The sequence below is a fragment of the Belonocnema kinseyi genome, chromosome 6 (genome assembly GCF_010883055.1).
Source record: "Belonocnema kinseyi isolate 2016_QV_RU_SX_M_011 chromosome 6, B_treatae_v1, whole genome shotgun sequence".
Classification (NCBI taxonomy): Eukaryota; Metazoa; Arthropoda; class Insecta; order Hymenoptera; family Cynipidae; genus Belonocnema; species Belonocnema kinseyi.
Genome location: NC_046662.1, coordinates 55,963,286 through 55,975,403, shown reverse-complemented (window position 1 = coordinate 55,975,403; position 12,118 = coordinate 55,963,286).

Sequence of the window (12,118 nt, the reverse complement as noted above, 5' to 3'; positions counted from 1 at the left end):
AGAGTTCATTAGGTAACGTAACACAGAGGCCTCCGGTTAAGCACCATGACTCTCAACCGAGCTTCGAGCTCGAGTTCAAGCTTGAGCGCCTTACAATAGGAAGGGTCCACTGTTGAAAAATAACCTTTTGGGTTAAACTGTTCTTATTTCAAAATTCATTTTTTTGTAGATTTATAATTCTGGTTAAAAACTCATCCCTTTGGTCGAAAATTTAACTATTTTGTTTTAACTTAGTTTCATTTTCGTTGTTTGTTTGGCCACTCAATTATTTTTTTGAAAATTAAACCGTTTTGTTGAAAATCAAATTTTTCATTGAAAATTTAATTATTACTTAATGGGCATTTAACTTTTTGGTAGAAATAATTTTCTATTTTCAATTCTTTTAATTTTTTTATTTTCCTACCACATGGACCATAAAAATTTGGGAAATTTCAAAATTATTCAAATTTTATTTTAAAATGTTAATTTTAAGTTTTGAAGATTTAAAAATATGCCGTAAAAGAATCTGAAAGATTTTTAAACAAATGTTGCAAATTAAATTTTTTGATTTGTAGAAGTTTCAGAAGTTTAGAAAATAATCTAAAATTATTGACATACTGTGAAGATTCTGAAATTTTTTTCAGGAAATGTACATTTTTGAAAATTTTGAACAAAAAATTAAAGGCTTTTCAAGAATTTTTAAAACTTTTAAGAGAGCAATGAAATTGTCTGAAGATTCCTGGTTAAATTTCAATTGATCTCTTTATTTTTGAAAGAAAAGAATTCTGGAAGAAAATTAAATCAGAATTAGGAAATTACAAAAAAATCTATTAAGATTCATAAATATTTTTGAGTATTTATACAATTCAAAGTAATTTGGCACATTTAAGGAATTTTATTTTTTTTTCAAATAAAAATTGTTGAAGATTTTGAAAAAGAAGTTAAATTAAAATTATGAAAGGTTTCAAGAAAATGAAAAAATTTTATTTAGATTTCCAGATAAATGTTTCATGATTCTTTATTTTGAAAAACTGTCTTTAAGATAATATTTTAAAAGATTTCAAAGTATTTCAGAAATTTTTTAAAAAGAATCTGAATGATTTTAAGGCAGATTTTTTTGCCTTTAAAAAATATTAAGACAAATTCAAAAAAAATTAAGACATTTAGAAGGTTTAGAAGTCTTAAAAATATTCCAGAAAAATTGTTAAATTCAAACAGACAAAAAATTTTTAAAAATGTAGATTTTTTACAATTTTGTAAAAAGGAAGCTTTTTATGAATTTGGAAATATTTTGAGAGAATCAAACAATTTTCTCTAGATTGTTAGGAGAATTTAGTTGGCTAGAAGGTTTTAAGAGAACTTTTTTTTTATTTTTCAGAATTTATTTTAAAATTGTAGTTTAAAAAATTTTGAAATATAACAAAATAAAGTAAAATTATAAATTGTACACAAATTTAATGAATTTTAATAAATCCAGTTAAAAATTTGCTTTTCGGCATAACTATTTTCATAGATTTTACCTTAAGATTTAAGTCGAAAGGAAAATTGTCATTACATTTGTTTTCAAATTAATCATGAACTAAAGTTATTTCAAGCTAAAAATAAACGTTATTAAAAATTAATAATAAAATCGAGGGAAATAGTTTATTGTTAACTATAACAATTGTTTAAAAAGAACTCGAGGTGAACTTTTGATAAAAATATTTCACTATTTTCACTGTTTATTGAACAATAGTTTTTAGTGTCTTTGATTTTTCTGTCTTAGATAAGGTAAAAATTGCAACTATTATTAAATCCTAATGCTTGAGGGATTTTTTATTCCTTAAAAGATTCTTTGCAAATCTCATTTGTACGTTTTGTTTTTAACATTTATTTAGGGATTATAAAATGGCTATTTTTGTAAACAATAGGTTTTCATAAATAAAATTTTTTACATAAAAAATTACCACTGAGATTTGCAGAGAATCTTTAAAGAAAAAAAAAAAGCGATACAGCATTAGAATTAAATATGAATTGCAACTTTTACCTACAGAGAAAAAAGAAAAATTTAAACTCTAAATTGTTATTCTCAAATAAAGAAAACCCGAAATATTCTTTTAAAAAGTTCACCTGGAGTTCTTCTCATATGATAATAATAAATAATAATGAATAAAGAAGCACATTTTGTCCCCAAAACACATAATTTGTTTATTAAAATATTTTGAAATCCGAAATGAATTTAAATTAATAAATAAAATAAATAATATATTATATATTTTATATACTATAATAAAAAATATTTAAAAATTTAGACTCTTTTCTTTACGATTTTCACTAATTTTTTTCACATAAAAGAGAATGAAAAGTCTTAAAGCTTATATTTTACCCAGAACTATCAGAAAATTATTTTCATTTAAAGAAAATCTTTTTACAACTTTTGCGTTGCAATATTTGAATTCTCGGCCAACTTTATAGTTTGCGCCACCACACGGTGACCTTCAACTCTCATGACAAATATTTTTCAAAGGCCTCCAGAAAAGTGGCATGGGGCTGGGGTATACTAATATTTCAGAACAATTTAACAATTTCAGAATTTTACAATTTATCTTTTCAGAATGTATTTACAGTTGATGTGAAGAAGCAAGTGAACGATGCGTATAACCAGGCCTTGCAAGATGCACATGATGAAATTGCTGGCCCAGCTCTGACTGATATTCTGTCTAGAGTAAGTTACCCATAAAGTTTATTATATTATAAGATTTCACGCTGAATTCAGAAAAGGAGGACATTTATTACTAGAGAGCCGATTAGAACTACACCAAACTCTCTGATTTTGCGCCCATGTTTTTGGCCGTGTGCGAGTACTCATTTGATTTTATTGCGCAATATTATGCATTCCAATCAGAAACTGTTTAGACGGCCCTGACTAAATACCACTGATTCATCATTTTCTCTTGATAATTATGTAATGGAAGAGTTTGAAATTAAAGAAAAATGTATCAAATGATTTTTAATTTTAGCTTTCAATTCAAAATATTTTAGCAAGGTAAAGTTTCGAAAAAGGGAAATTTTTCGAATGGAGTGAGAAGGAATTGAACTTGTATTTTTTCTGTATAAAAGCGTTAGAATTGGATGATTCTAATTTGAAAAAAATTTAAACAGAAGCTTTCTAAATTCAAAACCTTCAAACTGAAGTTTCAAAATTTAGACAATTTCATTGGAAAGGAGTTTAAATTGAAAACTAAATTGAATATTTTAAATTAAAAGCTTTTAAATTCATAGAAATGTACATTTTTATTAAATTACAAAAATCATGATTTAACGTAAAAATTTATTAGAAAAACTTGTCTAAAATCAAAAAATGAATTCACGTTCTTTCACCGTTTCAAATTGAAAAATTTGAAACTATTTAACTTTCAAAATAAATTATTATGAGAAAACGTTAAAATTAAAAAGTTAATATTTCATACATTATTGAATTATTATTGAAAATATTAAAAAATTTACTATGTAGCTTTTGAGCGTGATGAATAAATGTTAACTTAAATTTTTCAATCATTGAGAAATATCACATTTATTTTGAAAAGGTATAAAATCTGAGGACGACTAAAAAATTCCGAAAAATGAAGTTCCCTACACTGAAATTTCAGAACAAAATTAGAAATAGAACATTTTCGACATTCTTAAATTGCCGATAAATAAAAATCCCGAATTAAAAAATTTCTATTTAATAAAGTATCCGGCACTGTAAAATTCCTAAAGTAAAGAATTACCGAAATTAAACAATAAAAAATCGTTTTTCAAATCACATTATTTATCCAATAAGAACATAGTAATTAAATATTCCAAATTAGGTATTGACAAATATTTTTATTCGATAAAAACTTTTCATAATTGTATTTTTAATTAATAAATAATATTTGCGACGGTCAAAAAATTCCTTCCTTTTAAAAAATATTGAAAAAGAAAGTATTAAAAATAGAAACTTTCCGAAATATAAAAATAGCGAATTTAGAAAACTGCTGATTAATAAAATTTACATCTTTATAAAATTCTGTAATTGGAGCAATTAAAGAAATGTTTAAAAATAAATATTATATGCTCTTTGAATATACAGAAGTGAAACATTTTGATAAAAGAAACACTTTTTTGGTGCTTCATTTGGTTTTTTAGTGTTCTTATTTTTGGGGATTCGCGAGTCGTTCTTAAAAATTAACGTGTAATTTTTAAATAATAAAAAACGTTACCTTGTATATATTATAATGATAAAAGCATATTGACTTTAATTCGTTCAATTATGAATTAAATATTAAGTTTCATTTTTTAACAAATAAAGGATATTAACTTGTTTTTTGTAACAATCGATGAAAAAATATTAACTTTTATACATTTTGAAGGCTTGAAAAATAATAATTTGCATTTATTTCGCGATCATGGAAAATTAACTATACTGTCTAATGATACTATCTATTTAATTGTATATTTTCTAAGAATTTAAATTGTAAGAAATAAAAGTCATTATTTATTATATTTAAAAAAACTGCAAGTTAATAGCTGGTATCAAAAATACAAGTCAATATTTTATCAGTTTTATAATAATTAATTTTATCAAAAATTATGTAATAAAAAAATTATGAAAAACTAAATAATTCTGTGGAAATAATTTCCATTCTTTGAAGTTTTTGACATTTTCTCTTCAAAGCTTTCTCATTAGACGCAGAATTAAATAAAATAAATAAAAATAAAAATTCTTTGTATGATTATTAGGAAAAAATAATATTTTTATTATAAAAATTCAAAAAATAGTCATGTAGATACTTTCCACCGGTACTGTTCAAAATAGTCGTGTAGAAAATGTTTAATTAAAATGAGCGGATTTTTGAGAATTTAAAATATGTCAGGTTATTTTAAAAGATTCCAAGGCATTTTCGATGGATTTAAATAATTCAAATGTATTTCAAAGGATTTAGAAGATTGTGGAAATCTCTCAAATTTCTTTAACTTACTCATTTCAATGGATTTTTAAAAATATTTCTAAGTTTTTGTTTAATTCATCCTGAAGTTTTTTATAAATTCGCCTTAACCTCTTAGGCATTTTATCGAATGCTTTTGAATTTTTCTAAACTTACTTATGTATTACGGAATTTGATGATTAAAAATTTTTTATTGTTTTAAATTCACTTGAATTTCTATGAATTTGTCAAACAAAATTTCATTTCCCATCGATGCCTCTAAATTTGTTCCAATTTACTGAAACCAATAGAATTTTATAACTTTGTATTTCAACCAATTCATTTTAATTCTTTTAAATTTAAATTGCTTTCTTTTCGCTTCAAATATTTAACTGTTTCTATTTTTTAAATTAATTAAGCTCATGCAGCCTAAAAATTTTCAAATGAAAATAATATATTAATTATTATTCTAGTAAATTTGAAAAATGAAATTTTTCGGCCACCCTTTAATCACACAACTTATTGTTTAAACAATAGAAACTCAAGTGCTGAGTAATAATCTCAGACGGTAAATTCGAAAAATTGAATTTTATCAGGAGGAACAAATTGCTTCAAATCAATAAATAATTATTATAGAAATAGAACTAGGTTTACTATCAGATATAATAATAAATCATTTTTATATTAACTTTTGAGTTTCGGAAACAATGAAAATAACGTAAATTTACCATTAATAAAGTTGCTAGAATAAAACTATTGTTATTAATAAAATAATTACGATTTTTATTTGGATTAGAATCAAGTCGAAGATACCAATTTCTGCTATAAAAAAGCTGATTCTGCAATGCAGAATCTGTTTCTGAAGAATAATGTTGATTCTATCAGCTATAAATTGGACAGATGTCGTGCTGCAGGAGTTGGAATTCTGAATTTCGAGGTAAATTTTAAATTAAAAAAAAACTTCCTAATAATTAAACTTGGAAAATAGACAATTGCAGTACTAGTTTGGAAAAAAATAAAGAAGAAAAGCAGATTTGTTCCAAGCTTAGTTCCACTGGTTTAAATATATTATTATTTGTCTAAATTAAATAATGATCAAAATTTTTGAATGACCGGTTATTTTGACATAACAATAAATAAATATTATTCTTTTACTTTTCAGCTTGCGACAAAATGCATCGTAAAAGAAATGGAAAGTTTTCAAAAGGTCGCAGACAATGTCGGCTCTGATGCTGATAGTTGCATAAAATCGTCTAAAAATTGAGGTGTTTCATTTTCAGTTGATTCTTTAACACCCTGACAATTTCTGTTCCATGATGAAATAATTTTCTGAGATAAAAAATTGTTTTGACGTCTATTTCTTTTATACGTTTTTTCCCATTGAGAAGCGTTCATTTAACATTTTTTTTCATTTATAGTAGTTGTGCCAAACATCCGAGCTCTGAAAAAATAATTCTTCAATGATTTTAAAATCTAAGGAATTATTGAACGTTTTAAAGAACTACAGGCGTTTTCAAAGGATTTGCAAATTTTCAGGATATTTGTAAAAATGCTAAGGTTTTTGGAAGAGATTAAAACCTTTTTAAAGGGATTTTAAATAATTTGAAAGATTCAACAACATCTCAAAAGATTCCAAGGAATTTTCATTTTATTTCAATAATTTAATGAAATATTCAAAAATTGTACAAATTTTTTGGTATTTCCAAGGATATTATCTATCTTAAACGATTTGGAAAAATTGCATGTGGTCGTAAAGAATTTGTAATTACACCGCCATCATTAGTGCGATTTTAGGTACTGCAAACAATACCTTAAGTAGCACTTTTTAGGATAGACCGTAAAATTTTTACTTAGGTTACAGCGTACTATAAAGTAACTGAAACTGTGATCTTATTGGCTAATATCTGTACCTCATGGTACGATGAGTACAGTGACCGACACTTTGGCATGTAGACGTACAATTGCGCTAACTGGTGTGATAAAAAAGAATGTATGCCTCGTCCTTCGTCTCGAGAATTGAAGAGGATTGGATTGGAATGGATTGGAGGGGATTAGAGTGGATTGTATTTGTTTGAAATGGAATGGATTGAATTTCTAATGAATGGGATTGCAGTGGATTGGATTGAAATAGAGTGAATAGAATTCGAGTGGGTTTCTGATGAATGAGATTTAAGCAGATTCGGTTGGAATGGATTGGAGTGAATTATATTGGAATCTTACAACATGGATTGGATTTGAGTGGAATAGAATACAGTGGATTGAACTAGAATGAATCAGAGTAGATTTGATTTAATTTGAATGAACTGGATTAGAATGAATCAGATTAGAGAGGATTGGAATTAATTTAATTGGATTGCTTTAGATTGTATTATATTTAAGTGGATAGGACTAAAATGGATTGGAGCGGAATAGAATGGATTGAATTGGAGTGGATTGTATTGGAATAAATGATATTGGATTGAAGTGTATTGGATTTGATTATCATGAATCGGATTGCATAGGATTGGATTGAATAGATTTGGAGTGGTTTGAATTTCTTTGGAGTGGATTTGAATGGAGTGGATGAAATTGGTTTGGAGAGGGATGGAATTGATTGAAATCGAATGGATTAGAATGAATGGAAATGCAATGTACTGGGTTGGGGTGGATTTGAATGAATTGGATTGGAGTATATTGGAATAAATTGGATTGGAGTGGATTGGAATAATTTAAAATGTTTGGAATGAAATGGACTGGAGTTGATTGAATTGGATTGGAATTGATTGGAGTGAATTGGAATGGAGTAGATTGCATTGAAACGAACTGAACTGGTATAAATTGGATTGGAATACATTAAATTGGATTGGATTGTATTAGATTGAATTGGGTTGGATTCCATCTCGAGTTTTTAGATTAGCACTCTATACGACATATTTGCACTTATGATCGACTGATGTAATAAAAAATAGTGTGGAATATATTGGAGTAGATTTGATTGAAGCTGATTGGACTGGAGTGGATTGTAATAGATTAGAAGGGTTGTATTGGAATGGATTAGATTGAAGTGGAAGAATTGATTGGAGTGGATTGAAATGAAACGAATTGAATTGGATTGAATTGAAATTGATTGGAGTGGATTGGAATGGATTGGAATCGAAATGAATTGGAGTGGATTGGGTTGGAATGAATTTTGTTCAAATGGATTGGATTAAACTGGAGTGCATTGGATTGAATTGGGTTGGAGTTGAGTGCATTGGAGTGGTTAAGATTGGAATGAATTGGAATGGATTATAATAGATTGAATTATAATCATTTGGATTCAAATGAGTTATAAGGGATTTGAATGAATTTTATTGCCTTGGGTGAATTAGATTTACTGTTTTAAATGTATTGGATTAGATTGCAGGAAATTTGATTGATTTCGGTTGAAATTGATCGAAGTGCATTGAAATAAGTTGGAGTAGATTGGGTTGGAATGGATTGGACTGATTGGAGCATATTATATTTAATTGGATTGAAGTTGAATGACGCAAATTGGAATGAAATAAATCGAATTAGATTGAAGTGAATTAGAATTGATTGCAGTTAGAGTGGATTTAAACGAATTGAAAAGGATTGGAGTGTATTGTACTGGAGTGGATTGAAATGGATTGGAATGATTGTAGTGAATTTGATTGAATTAGGTTGAAATTGATTGAATTCGATTGGATTATATTGAATTCGATTGGATTATATTGAATTCGATTGGATTATATTGAATTGGAGTCTATTGAACTAGATTGTAATGAATTGGATTCGATTTTATTGGAAGAAATTGAATTGGAGTGAAATAAATTGGATTGAGTGGATTCGATTGGATTAGAATGAATTGGATTGCATTGAACTCGGCGGCCCCTTAGTGGCACTTTGCCTTTTGTGATTTACAGTCCTCGGTCAAAAAAGTGCCACTTAGGTTCCTTGTATCACAAATAACTATTTTAGAATTTCACAATATATGGCACGATTTTACAAGACCTATAAAATTTAAAAATATTTTTTTAATTTCAAGGTTTTAATTCACTTTGAACATTTATGAATTTCAACAAAAATGGTCTCATTTATCTGAAATTCCTGTAAATTGATTTCAATTAAACCTAAATCAATCGATTATTAAATTTGTTTCCAAGTCGAAAAAAATTAGTTTGGGAAAAGTCAGGTCATTGCAAAAATGATGTGCTGTAGCTATTCTGGGTTGATTGGGTATCTTTTACGCTTTTGTTTCCAATTCCTCTTTTCCTAAATTTCTATTGTTAGTATTTTTTTAAATGTTAATTTTAACGAAAATTATTTTAAACAAATACAGCCAACGTGAAATTCGTAAAACTGGAATTGGAAATGAAAGTGAAAAATTTACATAATCGCTCCCCCGCCCTTACTTAGCTTTCAGATTTTACAACACAATATTTTATTACAAATTGTGTCATTTTCCAAAAATTAAGTTATTTTTTTATTTTCAATCTTATTTTTTTACGATTTAAAGAAAATTTACTTGTCCTTTCTAAAAGTTATAAATAAAGAATATGTGAATCATTTTTGAGTGAAAAATTTTTGTCTATTAATTTTTTTCTTAGTCTGTGTTTTTTGTATAAAGATTTAATTTTCTATATTTAATGTTGTTTTTTGAAATTAAAACAAAAGCTACGCATCTTATCAAAAACTGATTTATACCAAATTTATTGATCTTTTCCGAATGCACAATTTTTGTCAATCATTATTTGTCGTATTTTTCATTATTTGACCGCAAAATAGAATTTTTTATTATTTTTTATGATGCCAAAAATTTTAATTTTCTATTTTGCAAGAAAATTCATGTAGTTGTTATGATAATTCACAAAAATTTTGAAAATACTTTCAATTTTTTAATTTTCATCCAAAATGCCTGGTTAACAAAATTTTTAAAATACTACCATTTTTTTAATTTTTGTAAAAAATGGCTTTAATTTAAGGCACTAAAAGAGCATACCAAAGCCAATTCAATATGTCAATTCTTTTAAAAGTTGTCGTGCTCACAAACTGAAAATCTACACACATGAACAGAATAACAGAGAGGCATATTTGTAAAAATCTATTTTTAGATTCAGGGAGTCTCAAAATGTGAAAATTTGACTGAAACTAGAGAGGGGTCAACTTTTACAGAAATTTAATACCTTCTCTGATGAGAATGTAAAAAAGTGTTAACAATAACACTTTTTGCTCCTAAAAACAGACTAAAAGAATAGCCGCAAACAAGTTTCACTGGTTCATTTCTAAACTCTGCATATTCTAAAATGCTGTGAAAATAACAATATTATAATGCTATTTTCAGATTCCAATTTAAACAATTTCTTAATTCGCTTGAGGAACCCACGGAATGATAAAGAAACTTTAAAGTCTACAAATCGCATGCTAGTATCTTGAAAAAAGGACTAAATATAGGCTAAGATTTTTATCTTACTTGTCTTGTTTTCTCAATGTTTATTATGTACGTGATTTTGTCGTGAATTTTGTTTTCCATAAGTTTTTGAAGCTTGTCGCGTTTACAATTTAGTGATAAGCTGATAACACCAGTGGGAGAGTGAGGAAGCACCAAACAGAAGAAAAAATCTCATTTCGATAAACTAAAAAATTAAAAAAAAAGAATAACTGCGTTAATTGAAAGTAAAGAAGATCACTCCTTAGGTCTCTCTACGGTCTAAAAATTTGAGCTATCACATCTATTTCATCTTTACCATTTCTAATGAGATGTATTTCTTCACACACTTTGTTTAATATACTATAAGGACACAATAATATCCCGATTTTAACTGTTATTATTATTTTAAAATAATGCATTTAATACCTTATTTAAAATTAAATTTTGTCTGAAAAAAGATCCACTCTAATCGCTCTACTAGAGCGATCCCAGTGCAGCGACGAGAGTAGATCTTTTTCAGTCAAATTTTAATTTTAAAATTAAAAAAAAAAAACATTCCATCTAGTCCGTAACGACGTGGAGTATTTTCTGTTATTTGAAGAGTTAACATGATCGATAGTTTTCATTTCAATTTCTAAAAGGGGATTCTTCTTTCGATCTCGCTAACGGTTTAATCGGTAAGCACCCGACCGGAAACGGAAGTTCTGTGGTTCGTTTCCCAGAGTTACGGCGAGAGTTTATCGTTTTTTTATAAAAAATTTAATTTAAAAATTAAAAAAAAATTATTCTTCATCTAGCCTGTAATGACGTTAAGTACTTTCTGTTATTGAAGAGTTAACTTGGTGGATAGTTTCGATTTTAATTTTTCACAGATTGTGGAATAACATCTACACTGATGAAGAGTAACTAACTCTGATGATAATACAGATTCCTTTAAATTACTCGCGTCATAAAATGTAACACCTGGCTGGAGATAACGTGTATTTATGAAAGGGGATTCTTCCTTAGATCTCTCTAACAGCTTAGTGGAAACGCATCCGATCGGCAATCTGAAGTTCTGTGGTTCGTTTCCCAGCGTTGCGACGAGAGTGGATCGTTTGGCAGAAAAAATTTAATTTGAAATTTAAAAAAATTCTTTTTCATCTAGCCTGTAATGACGTTGCGTATTTACTGTTATTTAGGGAGTTAACTTGATCCATAGTTGTGATTTCCATTTTTCACAGAATGTGGAAAAACATCTACACTGATTAATAGTAACTAGCTCTGATGGTAATACACATTCCATTAAATTACTTTATTCTTCATAATTATTTTTGAAAACCTAACATTTTTAATTGTTTCATCCTTAAGGATTTAATATGAAAATGTTCAACAACAAAAAATGAAATAGTTAAGTTTTCAGTTAAAAAAATTAATTTTGAACCAAAAAAGACTGGTTGCAATGAAATTTATAAATTTTAAACAACGTTATTGAATTTTCAATTAAGAACTATGTATTTTCAATTATTAATGAAATATATGATTTATCAGTTAAAATAATAATTTGTAACCAAAAATCGATGAATTTTCAACAATATTGTTAAATATTCTACCAATTAAATGAATGCTCAACAAAGTGTTTAAGCCAAAAAAAAAAAGGGGACATTTTCTTAAAAACTTGGGGAAAAAGGAATTCTTTAGAAAAGGGTTTAGAAAATAGTCCTTAGAATGAAGTATAAAAACAATTTTTTTTGGGTAATTTTTTTTTATTTTTCAACATAATCTCCTTGGAGCTCTATACACTTGGTCAATCGCTTTT